The sequence below is a fragment of the Ambystoma mexicanum genome, chromosome 6p, assembly GCF_040938575.1.
Source record: "Ambystoma mexicanum isolate Mex_15411 chromosome 6p, UKY_AmexF1_1, whole genome shotgun sequence".
NCBI lineage: Eukaryota > Metazoa > Chordata > Amphibia > Caudata > Ambystomatidae > Ambystoma > Ambystoma mexicanum.
This window is the reverse complement of record NC_090935.1, coordinates 825,822,167-825,830,644: the sequence shown is the minus strand read 5'-3', so window position 1 is coordinate 825,830,644 and position 8,478 is coordinate 825,822,167.

Genomic DNA, 8,478 nt, shown 5'->3' with positions numbered 1-8,478 from the left:
CATTCCCATTTCAGCCCCCATAGGGCTGAATGGGAATGGGAGAGGGAGCAAACAACGGCCCATTACGAGTTGGCCTGTTGTTTGCTCCCCCTTCCCCTCGCGGGACCCGGTAAGCACGCCTGGTTTGACCAGGCTTGCTTCCTGGGTCCCGCGAGGGGACCTCGTAATGAGGCGATACGGGGTAAACTGCGCCGACACCTTTTACGGCGCAGTTTACCCGTACCGCCAGGGTCGTAATGAGGCCCAATATCTGTTTTTTGCACTATAGGGGCTCCGTAATCCACTTTTGCTTTGCATCAGACATGCCTTCATGGTTTGGTATCTGACCCAATATGCATGGAATCGCTCATCGAGGAAACAAGAAGCCTATAACCAGATCCATTCACTGAAGAACGTCGTCCCAAAAATCCTTTACCTTATCACAGTACCAAAACATATAAATCAAGGAAGGATCGAGTCTCTTTCTTACAGCCCCAGCAGAGGTTAATAGAAAGTAGCTTACATAACTTATTTTTGGGGGACTAGTACAAATAATAAATAATTCTTTGCAGTATACAACGGAAATCTAGATGTACCTTCCAAAGCTTTGGACCATTACATATCCATTACATATCCAATTATCGTCTGCTTGGGTTATCTTCATATTCAGTTGTTCTTCCAATACTAATTACTTTGTTCCAGTGCAGTCTCTGCCGCAGTAAAGGTGAGAAGACAATAAATTGTGGCAGCAGAAAGAGAAGACATTGTTGAGATATGAAGTATTGCAGATGACTCGTGTATTTTTGCATTAATAAGAGAGAGACAAATTTTAAACAGATCTTGAAGTTGCTGATAATAATGCACTTCTCTTGACATTAGCTTATCTTTAAATTTACCATCAAGAATTTGTCTTATTCTCCATAACCCCGCAATTTGCCATTTTTTCCATGAGATCCTACGGTTATAACTACATATAGCTTTGTTTTTCCAAATACATGATGATCTGCATAAGAAATATTTTACTTTTCCAGAGTGGTTACTTCCCTACCATTCTGGAATTACATGTTCAAAGGGCAGCAGCATGGAGTGTATTGGTAAATTCCTATCCATGTACAACAAATAATTCAAGGAGGTTGGATGAACAAATGCTCCCTCAATATTCAACCAGTTTGAAACCTCTTTTGAGGCAGCATCCATCCAATAACTAAGTGTACGAATCAGTCAGCCCTGTGATCTACAGCTATCCTGGGAAAAACAAAACCGTCCTTACTGACTGAGCGTTATAACACTTTTAGAGATATTGGGCCTCATTACAAGGTTGGCGGTAGCCTTGCCGGTAAAACCGGCAAGGCTACCTCCAAACTTGCAAGAAAGTCCGGCACCCGTGAATGTGCAATTACCAGGGTATTCCAGCCCCGCCGGACCCTTTCGCGGGTACCGGAATCGGGTGATCCCCATTCCCATTTGAGCCCTGCAGGGCTCAATGGGAATGGGGATGCCTGTAACACCGCCCCAGTTCATAACAGTGCCTGTGCTACAAGCATGCTGTGCTCGCGGGTGCCTTTCATTCCACCAGGTCAGACCTGGCAGAATGAAAGGCACCCGCAAGCACAACTCAGAGTTTCCCGGTCCGGATACAATGGTACGGGCAACCTGACCGGTACCATTGTATCCGGACCGGCAAGCTCGTAATGAGGCCCATTGTCATTCTATTACCCTCTTCCCACAAGAAACTATTTACAACTTTGTGAATTTCAGATATTATCTTGTTAGAGAGTTGCAATGGAAGCATATTGGAAAGGTATAGCAAATACGGGAGGAGGGTCATCTTAATGACCCCTTTTTTACCCCACCATGTTTATCATTTTCCATATCTGTCACAGTATTCTCATTTTTGACAGTTTTATCAACACATTCTTGAGTAACATTTGTTGGGTTTCTGTAGATATTTGAATGTCTAAATATTTAAAGCTCTTGCTTACCCAATTCATTCTAATATCTCCAAAAATTCTTTTATGACTAGACCTCATTATTGGAAATATTTTGGTCTTTGTAGTGTTAACCTTCAAGTGAGATACTCCTCCAAATTGCTTGATGCCTTTAAACAGACGCTCCATTGATCTGCAGAGGTTGGACATTAGTTCCAGAAGTTGTCTACATAGATTAGGACTTTTGATTTATAGGGCCAGTATTGAAACCATTAATTTCAGGATCTTTTCTGATCAAAATCGCTAATGGTTCAATAAATAGATCAAATGGAAGGGGTGAGAGTGGACAAACTTGTCTGGTCCCTCTTTTAATGTTCACCATGTTGGATGTCACTCTATTCACAGCAACCTGCTCTAGCTCCATTATATAGTGCATCAATCAGACTAAGGAAGTTGGGACACAGACAGTTTCTACTTAGTACTGACTCAAGATAAACCTAGTTGACCCTATCAAAAGCTTTTTCTTCATCAATACAAACTGCTGCAAAGGGGTCTAAAGATTTTTTTTAATGGATATCAATCGATTCTCTGATATTGTCTTAAGTATTACATCAAAATATAAAGTCAGTCTGATTTTTGTGGTTTATAGCAGGTAGGAGTCTACTCAACCGCCGGGCATAAATCTTAGGCAGTAATTTCACTTCTGCATTCAAGAGAGATATTGGACGATAGTTTACACAATCCGTATGATTGGAATTCGAATAAATAATGCTGACTCCGTACCCCGTATAGGGCCCTTTGTTCGATAATAGCCATAAACTATTTTGTTAACACAATAGACAATTCTTGACTAAAACATTTATAAAGCTCAATTAGTAAACCATCTGACGCTGGACATTAGATTGTATGCTTCACAGAGCTCAGCTTCAGTTATATATACTTGTAGACTATTTCCATTTTACTCTATGTCTTCCCATTAAGTACAATTCTGGTAAATCTATTTTATCTAAGTAACTCACTAAAGTATTTTAAAAACTATTTTAAGTCAACTCGGCCTTTAATCTGAAGGTGGAAATGGATTATGCACAGTAGTGACTCACACCACTACTGTACATATATGAAGTTATTATTTTTGAAATAATCACCATTTTGAACATATATTCTAACCATTAAAACAAAACAATTAGTGAATAGTTCCCCTCCTCCATCCCCCTTCTATGTACCACATTATAAATCACTGGGAAACATTATCTTAGATGCATCAACCGATGCAATGTCCATATCTTAATGATCACAGCATTTCCATTAAATTCAAAGCTCTGAGTCTAACTGGGCAAGACATTCCATTCTTGTCCTTCATATATTCGAGAAAGGGGGACCAAACATTCACAAATATCCACGTGGCATTTCTGATGTTTGAAGTGAGTTTTTCCATTGCGAGGATGTGCCACAACACATCCAGCCAGAGATCGATGGAGGGCGGTGGTGTTTGTTACCATTTCCCCAGGATAACCAGTTTCGCCCCAGGTGCTAGATGACCATTGAGCTTGGGTATCCCTGTATTTCTCAGTTGTGTATAACTCCCCTGAGACTCTAATATGCAAGATGTGGGATCATTTATTTTCTCAATTATTAACCTTTATCAACTACATAGGTTTGGTGGTGTGCGGGCTCCAGAGACGCCCACCTTTTCATCCCCTTATAATGGTCCATTGTAAAAAATGTTTCACTGCATTAATGGGACGTGCTTGGTCTTCCCTTATGTACAGTATTAAAAAAAGTTTAGAAAGAATCAGGCCAATTTGGATTTTTTTGTACCTCTACCTATTTGGTGGAGATAAAAATAGGTAGGTTTGACAAAAAATCTGCCTAAAATACTGCCTGCAGTACTACCATGGAATACCCCCAGATGTATTTGATTAAACCCTGAATTTGGTGGATGGTAAAATCAGCTGTATTTAATAAATACCACCTATTTTACCATCACCAACCAACTCTGAATGACCCTCCATGTCTGTGATAGTTTTAATTGTCTTGTCCAGAACACTCTTATGTGACCAACAAAATAACACATACAGCTCATATATATGCATATATATGCAGTCACATGATACATCCCTCCCCATATACTTTACAGAGCCACAAATGTACTCAAACATCAGCAGTCATACAAACTGAAATATAAACATGCAGACACACCTTCATTATTTCCTGAAAACACAAATAAATACGCTAGGTTGCACTCACTCCCTCTCCATCACCAAATCCCATATGGCCTCCCCTCGCACTTCCCACTGCTTCCAACTGCTTCCCACTGTGTCCAAGTGCAGACCCAATAGCTACAATTACCAGCAAGACCCAACCACAGCTTCTTGTTGTGTCTGGCAGCGGCTGACTGTCAAATCAAAGTGGTCTACCATCTATGCTTGAGCCAGGGCTATGGAAGAATGTGAGTGACAAGGAATTGGAGACTAAGAAATGTGGGCAAGGGAAGGGGGTGCATGCAAGGTAAGGCAAGGCAATTGAGTGAAGGGTTACCTCTTTGCATTGGTCTAAAACTAAAGATGGGATGGGAGGCGATGTAGCCTACTGTCAAATTGCAAACAGGGACATGCGGAAACCTGGGCTCAATTCCCATGTCACCAAATTATATTATCCTGGTGAAATCATTTGACTAGTTTTGGTATGAGGGTGAGGTTCGCTGGGGCCCGGGGCACTAAGACACAACAAACAAAGAAATATCTGTCTACCATACATACTTGCGAATGTGTGGGTGAGAGAGAGGAGTTGGTATTGACTTTACTTGCACTGGAAATTTGTGCCACTGCATTGTGAGCTTGGGCCCCCGCTCAATGGGTGAGAAAATTGTACTTAAACCCCAAGCCAAAAATGTCCAGTCCTCCCTTGCCCCAGCGCCACCTTCCCAATGATCCCCAAACACAGGCAGGAACTTTGTCACCCGCCCAGCCCACACAAACATCTGCAAGTAGTACAACCAACATAGAAGACATGCACAGTAGGGTTGAGGGTCAAAATAAAATAAGAAATGTACTGGTCTATACACCAAAGCCGTTTAAAATTTCGAAAACAGATGAATTGTTTCCATTTCGGTAGTACTAAAATTACGTACCACTACAAATGTCGAACAATTATACCATACTGTCCCATTATAGCGAACAAGGGGAACAGGGGTTGCGGGGGTGGCCCCCGCACCCTTGTTTGCTATAATGGGATCAAGGGTTGCGTGGAGGACACCACTTTCTATAAAATAAAGCTGTTGAAAATAAAAGACCCTGCGCTCATGGTTCCCATCCACGTAAGTGAAGGGAACTGGCGTCACAGGGAGACAGGGAAGTCGGCGGCACACAGCGAAGTGTGCCGCCAAAAGGTAAGAGGGGGAGCGGGTAAGGGGATGTGAGTAATCTAATGCGCGATTACATTTGAATTTGTAATATCACGCTGCAGTGTAATCACGTATATCCCTATGCACATAATGATCCACAACACTCAATTAACAAACACACACCCCCCAAAACCCCCTCCACCACATTCCTAGATAAAAATGAAATCAAGAAACAGAATTAAACTAAATACATTAAAACAATATACCATTCTATTACTTACAAAAAATGTAATGAATAATACACAGGGCAGAATATAATATATAAAATAGTGCACCACATGAACCCTCACAAACCCATGTTGCTCGCATATGGCACTGCATCCTTGCTACCACATTCAAAAGAATGATTAGTCGAACATTTAACAATTAGAGTAGCGTGCTAGCAAGGCATAAAAAACACAACATGTTTCATGTAATGTTTTCTGCTACATAACCATGCCATGGTATAAAGCACCACTCACACTCATGTGACTTCAAAGTTCATGTTGGATCCAAGCTGACATATCTATCTTAATGACCATGCTTAATAAAACAGCAGCACCTTCACACCTAGAGTATGTATGCTTTCTTTTGCACACATATACACACACCTAAATCCAACACTATCAAAATGCACTTCGCGTGGTGCTTAATGTTCTCCTCTTTCACAGGTCGTGCAGACACACATTGGTTCGACAATGGCCACTGATGGTTTGTCAACTGAGATGTTTGGTTGACTAGAGCTTAGTCCACTTTAGAAAAACACTGGGGCGGCAAATGCCACTGATGCCCCACACTGCAGCAACTGCCAACCACAATTAGCGTGACATGGAGTCAGTGCAAGCACTGATCAGTGGATGGAAGATGATTTGTATTTGTATTTATTTATTTGTAACGCGCAGACCAACAGGCCCGGAGGCATCAGGGCACAATTTGTACAGGTTACAGATATACATATGTACAGACATAATATTACAAATTTACACAAAGACAGTAGGTGACTAAAGGAATCTATCTATATATACTACAGTGATGTCGGTGCTGCTAGGTAATAACAGAGGCCAGCAGGTCAGAGTGTGTAAGACAGAGGCGCTGAGCAGGGCTTAAAGCTGGTCAAAAAGCCAAGATCTAGTATTGGCTTTGAAAGTGTTAAATGAGTCTTCAGCTCTGATGGTAGCAGGGAGGGAGTTCCATAGCTTGGAGGCTAGGACGGGGAAGCAATGATGTTCCTTATGTTTTCCAGCTGGTCCACAGGATGGTAAGGTTAGACGCCACAGAGGCTCAGAGCGTGGGCCAAAAGGTTAGATTTGAGTATGCTACAAGTAAAAGGTCATGAATGGGGCAGCAGACAAGTATAGAGATACAGGACAGGCAGTACTGGCTATGTTAGTGGGAAAGAAAAAAGGCAAAGGCTGCTAAATAACCAGCACAGAGTCAGATCCCGGGAATGTTTGGGAGCATGGATCCAAGACTCATGTCCCTCTAAGTACCACTGAAAAATGGCAAGAGAGGTCCAGACCGTAGTCCACGGTAGTCATGGAAAAGGTATGAATTCACAATAACACACATTTACTAAAAGAAGATAGTGGCCTAGGGCAGCTTTAATGTGTGAGCCCCGAGAGGTTGGATTGTGGTTCTCTTCTGACATTTGTGTGGGTGTGGCGACTGGAGATCAAGGTGACACTGTGACTGCAGGCACCATGCATGTGGTGGGTGTCTCTAATAGGTTCAGACCCGGCCATGCATGCTTTGCAGCATGATTCTCTGCCATCCTATAGGAAAAGCAGGGGCACTTGGTTTCCATATGAAGTGATGGAATAAGCAACCAGCCAAATTGGGTGCTTGGGCCTGTGTTGCCTGTTCCCAGGTTCTGTCACAGCTGTATATTCTTTCCAATCAAGTAACTAGTACAGACACCCTCACTAGATTTAGGAATCACTAATCTTATTTACCCCATGCTCAAGTCTCCTGAGATCAAAGTCAGGCTGGGTGTGGGTGTGGTATGATTATACAGATCCTGGACAAACGGTTTTAGCAGAAACAAATGGAAATTCAGATGGATGTACTATGATGCTGGTAGCTGGCGACAAACTACAGAAGACACCCACTGAATAAGGCAAAAAAGGCCAAGACAGGTGTACGTTTTCTAGGTGGACTGTGTTGGAGAGCCTCGCTTAGTCACTTAAACGATAACATGGTTCTGGTGTACGTCTCTTATCTGTTTATTTTCGATTTCTTTGGTAGTGTTCAGGATCATTTGTGCAAGGCATGGATGTTCTGTATTCATGTAAGCCTTTCCTCAACAAGAGGCGCAATACTATGAACAATGGGTTCCATTGATAAAAATCTGAGTGTTGACCATAAACATAATAAGAGCCTGAGCCTGGTGACAGGATCTGCAGTGTTGTTGTAGGCCACTTGAGCTGTGACAGCGTGGTCACACCAATTGGAATGCAAAGCATTAGTGTAGTGGTGCAGCTATTGTCAAGTGCCTAACACAAAACAAAGTCAGGTTCCACTGTCATCAGTATTTTGCTATTATTCAACTTGTTGTGTGATCACAAAGTGACAGGATTTATCTGTGACCTCAGTGTTGCAGGTTGGTTATTTTGGCTCAATAGCTGCTAATGCCTCTTTCTAAGTAAAAAAAAACAATTGAATTGACTTGTGCTAACTCTCATTGTGTCTTAGATTAAATCAAGTACATTGTTTTAAGATTGCTTTAAGATTGAAAGGTTGGGGATATTCCTATGGTATTCCATTGGAGTTCCTTGTTTGAGGATAGATTTGTATATGTCCCAGGGGTAGGAGTCTTCGGGAGAGCCTGAATCGTTGCTTTGATCTACCAGTTTGACGAAAGTCTCCACTGATATTTCGGGAAAGCTTCGTAGTTTGTTCGGGTGTTCCTCGTGAGGATGGGTCCGTTCTGTGGTGTGGTTGCATGGACTGCTTTGTGTTGTTTGTTGGATGTTGATGATTTTATTTTTGAAGTGGTCTCCTAGGTCGTTGGATAGTTTCCTCGATGGGGTTGGTGTGTTGTTGCACCCTGGAGGGTTTTTCAATTAATTTATGATTTTGAACAGTTCTTTTTGGGTGTTTGGTGCTTTGAAGATTCGGTTATCATAGTGTTTGCTCTTTGCTTTTTGTACTTCCTTTTTGTAAGAGCGGATCTGCTGCAGAAGTTTTAGT